The following is a 6,261-nucleotide window of genomic DNA, read 5'->3' on the forward strand; positions in this document are numbered from 1 at the left end:
TTACGATTCACAGATCCGTGTTATTTAGCAAACGGTAAATTCAGGGTGACAAAGGTCTACGCTTATGCAAGCTGAGCTGCTTACATAGCTCTATTAAAAAAACTTCATAACTTGCCAGCAGAAACCTAAATTACCACTCGAATGCTTCAGTAATAGATAGGCTTACCCAAGGCCGGCCGCAGTACTCAGAACTAAACAATAATCACAGGCTATAATTAGCAATTTATGTCTTATAATTGTGATTTTATCAGGTATATTCACCGTTAGAAAAAATGTAATATTCAAGATGAGGAGGAAATTGACTTCTGTTTTTAATAGAGGCATAATGTCATTTATTCATATGGTCCAACACTGTGCTACGTGCAGAATGATCCCCATATGTCTTAAAGGTCACCTTGAAGGTGTAAAGTGATTCTAAGATTTTATCTTTAAAATTAAAAATATGAATGCAGGTTATATAAAGGAATCGTGATTAATTTTAATAAGAGCGACATCCCCGCTACTTCCACGCCGCTGCTGCCGCGCCGCTGCTGCCGTGCTGCAGCTGTTTTTCCACAATTATAAGCACAAATTCCACAACTAAACAGTCTTAGTTTGCGATGAAACACTCTTTGTTATTCGGCCTGACAATGCTGTTGTCTGTATCTTCAGACCCGTTTCACACAGCACGTGCAGCAGTGCATAACTGCAGCCTCACCAAACTGCAGCGTGTTTCATGCTTGTGGTGTTCACACATGCAGCGTGGCTGCCGTGTTGCTGCCACAATTTCCACTAATTTATGAAGTTGTGCAAACTCAATGAATTGACACTGCTATTCAAGCCTAAGTCAGTACTTGGTGATGCCAGCCGAGGCAGCAAAAGCAGGTCTTGTGGCTCCTGAAGGTCTGCAGTGGCAAATAGCACATGTTGCACGACATGTGATGACTTGAATCTTTTCCAGGTAGCTGAGTGAAAAATGAAGATGAACAGCGGGTGCGCTGGGGTTTCATAGAGTGTGATTGTTACTTCCTGATTGGGTGGGGAGTGCAAAGATCTGTCTCGGGATCCCAAGGCAGAGCTCGAGTGTGATAAATCAATAGTGGACGTTAGAGGGGGGGTAGCACCATTACTGAATAGGCTTACCTGGCACGGACACAAGGGCCTAAAGTGTCACAGGGCCCCACGGCCTTCGCTTGTAAAATTACACTTAACATATTAACATACGATGATGAGAAAGAGACTCAAAATTACCACAAAGAAACACAAAAAGACCAAATGGAGATGCAAAGGAAATGCAAAAAGACAGAAAATAACTGCAGAAAGGGCCAAAAAACAGAAAGAAGCACAAAACAATTTGAAGTAGACACAAAACAACCACAAGGAGACACAAAATGAATACGAAGTGACAAACGACTTAAAGAGACACAAAAAAATGACCTCAGAGACACACAAATAATTACAAAACGACACAAAGCAACCACAAAGAGACACAAAATGACCTCAAAGCAACACAAAATGATCAAATAAGAGACTAAATTGCCTCCAGGACTCACAAATGACGTAAAAAAGACACAAGATTGTACCTGTCTGTGGATTCTTAAGAGCAACAGTAATAAATCAAAAGTCAGGTGACCATTTCTAAACACTTTTTTTTTGCATTTTTTAGGTGCAACTTGCGAGGAAATGTTTGCTCCCATGCAGGCGTGTGAAGAACATTCAGGCTCCACACACAAAGGTTGGTTGTCTCTGTCATTCAGTCATTCCTTTGTATCAGTGGTTGGTGATACTCATCGCTTTCAGTAAACTTGCTCTAATCTCATCTGAACTTCTGGCAGCTTTTCCTCTCATCGTCATCTCCTTGGCACTCTCCCTGGATCCTGACGAAAATATGTCCTCCATAATATCTGCACCGTGGTGGTCCCAGCCTCAGTGAGTTTCTCTATTTTATGAATACTCAAATGTTCATATATAAGCTATTATGGCACCGAAGCAATATGTTCCCTACCGTCCTGCCGCACAGTGATTCTGGGAAACGTCTCTATCCTCCTCTCAGTCCCTGAACGTTGCACCGCTAATACTGAACCCTTACGCACTTACATTAATGAATAACAAAAAACTTATGACAGGATCCTCTTCTAATGCAGCCTCTTGCCCTCCCTGTGGCCATAGTCACTCTGTTATTGGTGCTGTAATAATGATTATGATAATGAAAAGCTTTAATGGTAATGACTGTCATCAGTAATGATGAAATTAGGCTCATGTTATATTGTAGCTCCTTTTCACTTCCCCTTGGGTTAATGATATATCTTCAAGTATGGATTTATTTTACAATGAGCGCTGTAATTTCAGTTTTATGGGACTGACCATGTTTGAGCCTGACAGAGGGAAAGACATGAAAGCTCAGCAGCTTTTTAATATTGGCCCTGCCTTCCTGTGTTAAAGCAGGAAGAATCCAATCAAGTCCAGACACAAACTCATAACCTAATATCAGATTCAGGGTAGAAAACAAATCTGGGATGGATTTCCATTTTCCTATGCAGCTAGGTTTAATTCTTGCAGTCTCTGCCACCTCAGTAGTGTTGCTTTTGTGTTGATCAAAGGTCACGCGTGTATTTTCAAATGTATCCTCCTTCAGCAGTTCATATTGTGTATTACGCATGCACATACAATGATTCATATGATATCAAATGAATTGATGCTTAATATTGCTCAGACATGTGCAGTAGGGTTTTAGGAGTATTTTTTTTCTAACGTTGCACAGAGAAATCTAAAAATAATTAAGTTTTTTTAGTAAGTCACAATATGACATGTTCAAAAAACAGCTGGCAACACCATGAAATAGCATGCCCAGTCATATCATAGCATACACTGCTGCAGTGACGACCAAAAACATGCAAAAACACTGAAATAGCAGGTTGAGAAAATTACCAAAAATGCCATATGCGGTATGGCAAAAAAATGTCAAAATATCAGCTGAAAACCACATTAACGTGGCTATGATATTTTTTGATATCAACCCCTCTTAATAGCAGTATAATGCTGAGCTGCGGGTGCGAGTCCTGTCTGTTTCTGCAAAATGGGAGCGCACTGACCACCAGCTACTTTATGTAATAATCTGTACTTTGGTTATCTCATGCAGCCGCACTTCACAAATCTCAAACGATCACTTAAAGTTGATGTAAAAGCTAAATTCAGAATTTTTTTCCTCCTTTTGTTTGCATTCTTTCGGAGATCTTTACAGACTTATTTATACTTTCGGAGCTTAGCTGGTGTACAAGTCAAATGTTGAGACCATTGAATAGTTTCCCAGAGATTCCTTTTAACTCCGTTCCCAACCTGAGCATAACTCAAGAGCCAAATGGCCAGCCTTAAGCAAAAGTTATGTATATTAGATTTAGAGCAAGATGGTGACGGCGTACCTTAAAATAACTCAAATAGTGTTGTTTGAGCCATCCACTACCCCAAAATGACTTCTTACGCTGACTTAAAGTCTGTTTACTCCTTCCATCTTGACATCTGTCAGAGTTTTTTTCACGTGATTGCAACATTATCAATTACGTGGAAATACCGGCTCATGAACAAGTGGTATATATATGAATTTTGGTGGATTACTTTTCGCAGCAATGTGTGTTACTGAGCAGTGCACAACAGCCATTTTCAGAAGTGAATAATGTTCTAAGTTAAGACGACACTTCAACAGACCCGAACAAAGGAAGCCTTTTACTACGATTGAGCTTTTGAGTGAAGCCTCAAACAGCAACACACACTTAGAGTCACTCACAGCAGGAACGTAACCTGCAGCTGCTACCGCAGATCAAACGTGGAACTTTCTCTTTATGCTCCCTCTCGCCTGAAGCCAGGTCTCATTTTAATTTCTTCTCCTCTCAACCACATTTAAATTCTGACTCAAGACACCGCCGCCCTAAGGCCAACTATTGACAAGCCGAAAAACAAGGGTCTCCTCCATCTTATTTACTGCTGCTTCAAGCCAACCAATTTGCTGGCCATCCTCTCAGTGAGCTGTAATGGCTTCTTGAGTGTCAGCGCTTTAAATCCTTCAGAGACTCGCTGTCCAGCACGCAGCAGGTGAAGCTGGGGCAGAAAAGACAGTAAAACAAATTATCCTTAGGGGAAATTAAGGGGAAATGTAATTATGAGAGGCACACACACACACACACAATAATCCACATGAATGCACCTGCACCAAATAAAGTGAGTTTACTTTGTGAAATTACCATCAATATTCCTTTTGAGCCTAATGAATTATTAGCATCGCTTTTAAAATTTTATGCCGTGCTACTCAAAAATAAATCTTATTAACACCGAGCAACATTTGGAATCAGAAAAGAAGCGATATGAAATTCTCTGTTTGCCTGTGTGGTGTTTGTTTATGTGGACTGAGATCATAGAGAACACACAGCGGAGCTTGCTTATCACTCTCACAGCCAGCAGAGGCACATCCCTCAGCCTCAGGCGCCTGTTTTCATCAATCAGAATCGCATTGACATTACATGGCACAAAGTCAAACAGTGTCCTCTCGCCCAATGAATTGGCATAAGAAGCCGCGAGATGAGATCGCATCTAAGGAATGCTAATTTACCCGCAGTCTGGGTCTGGAGATGTCGTGATTAAAGACTCAATTTCCCAGAGGTCAGTGTGGTGTGATCACATATTACCACTAACTGATGGAGCGTCTCTGACATCTGCACTCCGACGGTACGGCTGTCACAAGCGGTGGCATCAACACCCGTTTACATGGAGTAGGGAATCAGTCAGAATCGAGAATTCATTCAGTCACGGAGTTCTTCAGTAGCCGTGTTATGCTATCAAACTGCTTATTCATGGTTTGGTTTATGTAAGTGAAAAAGTAGAGGGAGAGGCCTGCAGCAGCTCTCAGCTATAAACGTCTAAGCCCTGAAATGCTGCCATCCGGCATTATCTTCACATAGCAGGAAGCCCTGCCATGCATTATCCCAACATGTGTCTCAGTGGAAGGCATTTCAGAGCAGCAGGTTTTAATGCTGTTGTGCTTTGCTGTGCTGGTACACTGACAACGCTTCTCTGTGTTTATTACAAGCATATCATCTTGTCATTTTGTCACTGACTGACAGCTAGAAAATATTTTTTTTGTTTCCGATATAATGACCATACCAGTGATTTAACATTTTTAGCCTATTAAATCCAAATCACATTTACTACAGAGTTTTTCAAAAATAGCATTCATCCATTTTTAAGGCAGATTTTCTACGGTGCCTTACAGGCATTGAGTGATTTGTATTAATTTCTTCTGGGTGTTGAGACTGAAACAAGCTTGAGATATGTAATCCATCACACTGACCGTTTCCTTGCCCTTGTTTTTCCGTCAGTTATTTTATCATCATGTGGAAATGCACCGGAAAGCAGGAGCTATTTTCTCTCTTTTTGTGCTGAAAGCTGTGGAGCCCAAAAAGGGACAAAAGCAATGGTTTACCTGAATAGATCAAGAAATGCACTAATAAATACAATATTGTCAACAACTGAGATTAAATAAAAAATAAATCCAGATCTTTCTCTCCTTTATAATTTTCCTTAAAATGATAGTTTTAAGGTATATGATAGATTTTTAAAGTGGGGCTGTATGAGATACTTATGTGTAGTCAGTGTATTATACACAGTAGCTGCCAGTCAGCACACTCCCGGTTTGCAGAAACAGACGGGTGTGCACCTCAAAGCTAAGTGGATGCTGTATTGAGAGAGGGGAAGTTTCGTTTTAGTCGATCAGCTCTTGAAGAAATCAGCTCTTGAAGAAATGAAGAAACGTAGTGCCAAAGGAAAAGGCTGTGCGTTAGCGAGGCAAAGCTGTGAAAATAGTCTAAATATAGCATCTGCTTAGACCGATATTGATTTTTTTGTATTGATATTGATTCTTTTTTTAAGTGGCTGAAATACGTTTTGATATCAACCCCTGTGGGGTGCACGTTCCTATGTTTCTGCAAACCGGGAGCACACCAACTACTGTATGTAAAACACTGACTACACATAAGTATGTCATACAGCCTCACTTTTGAAATAACTAATACAACAACTATCCTTTTAACCTCCACTGAGTTTATGCAATAAATAACATTTTGAAACCTTTCAGGTAGCTTCCTCAAAAACATCGCAGCAGTCTATAAGGAAGCTGTCTATCTCCAACCAACTCATAAAACTACACCAGTAAACAGATAGGCTATTATTAATCATCTACATGCTGCTGCAGCATTATCATAGAAACTCTAAAGGCACCAAGGATGTGATGAATAA

Source organism: Plectropomus leopardus, chromosome 24, assembly GCF_008729295.1.
Source record: "Plectropomus leopardus isolate mb chromosome 24, YSFRI_Pleo_2.0, whole genome shotgun sequence".
Taxonomy (NCBI): Eukaryota; Metazoa; Chordata; class Actinopteri; order Perciformes; family Serranidae; genus Plectropomus; species Plectropomus leopardus.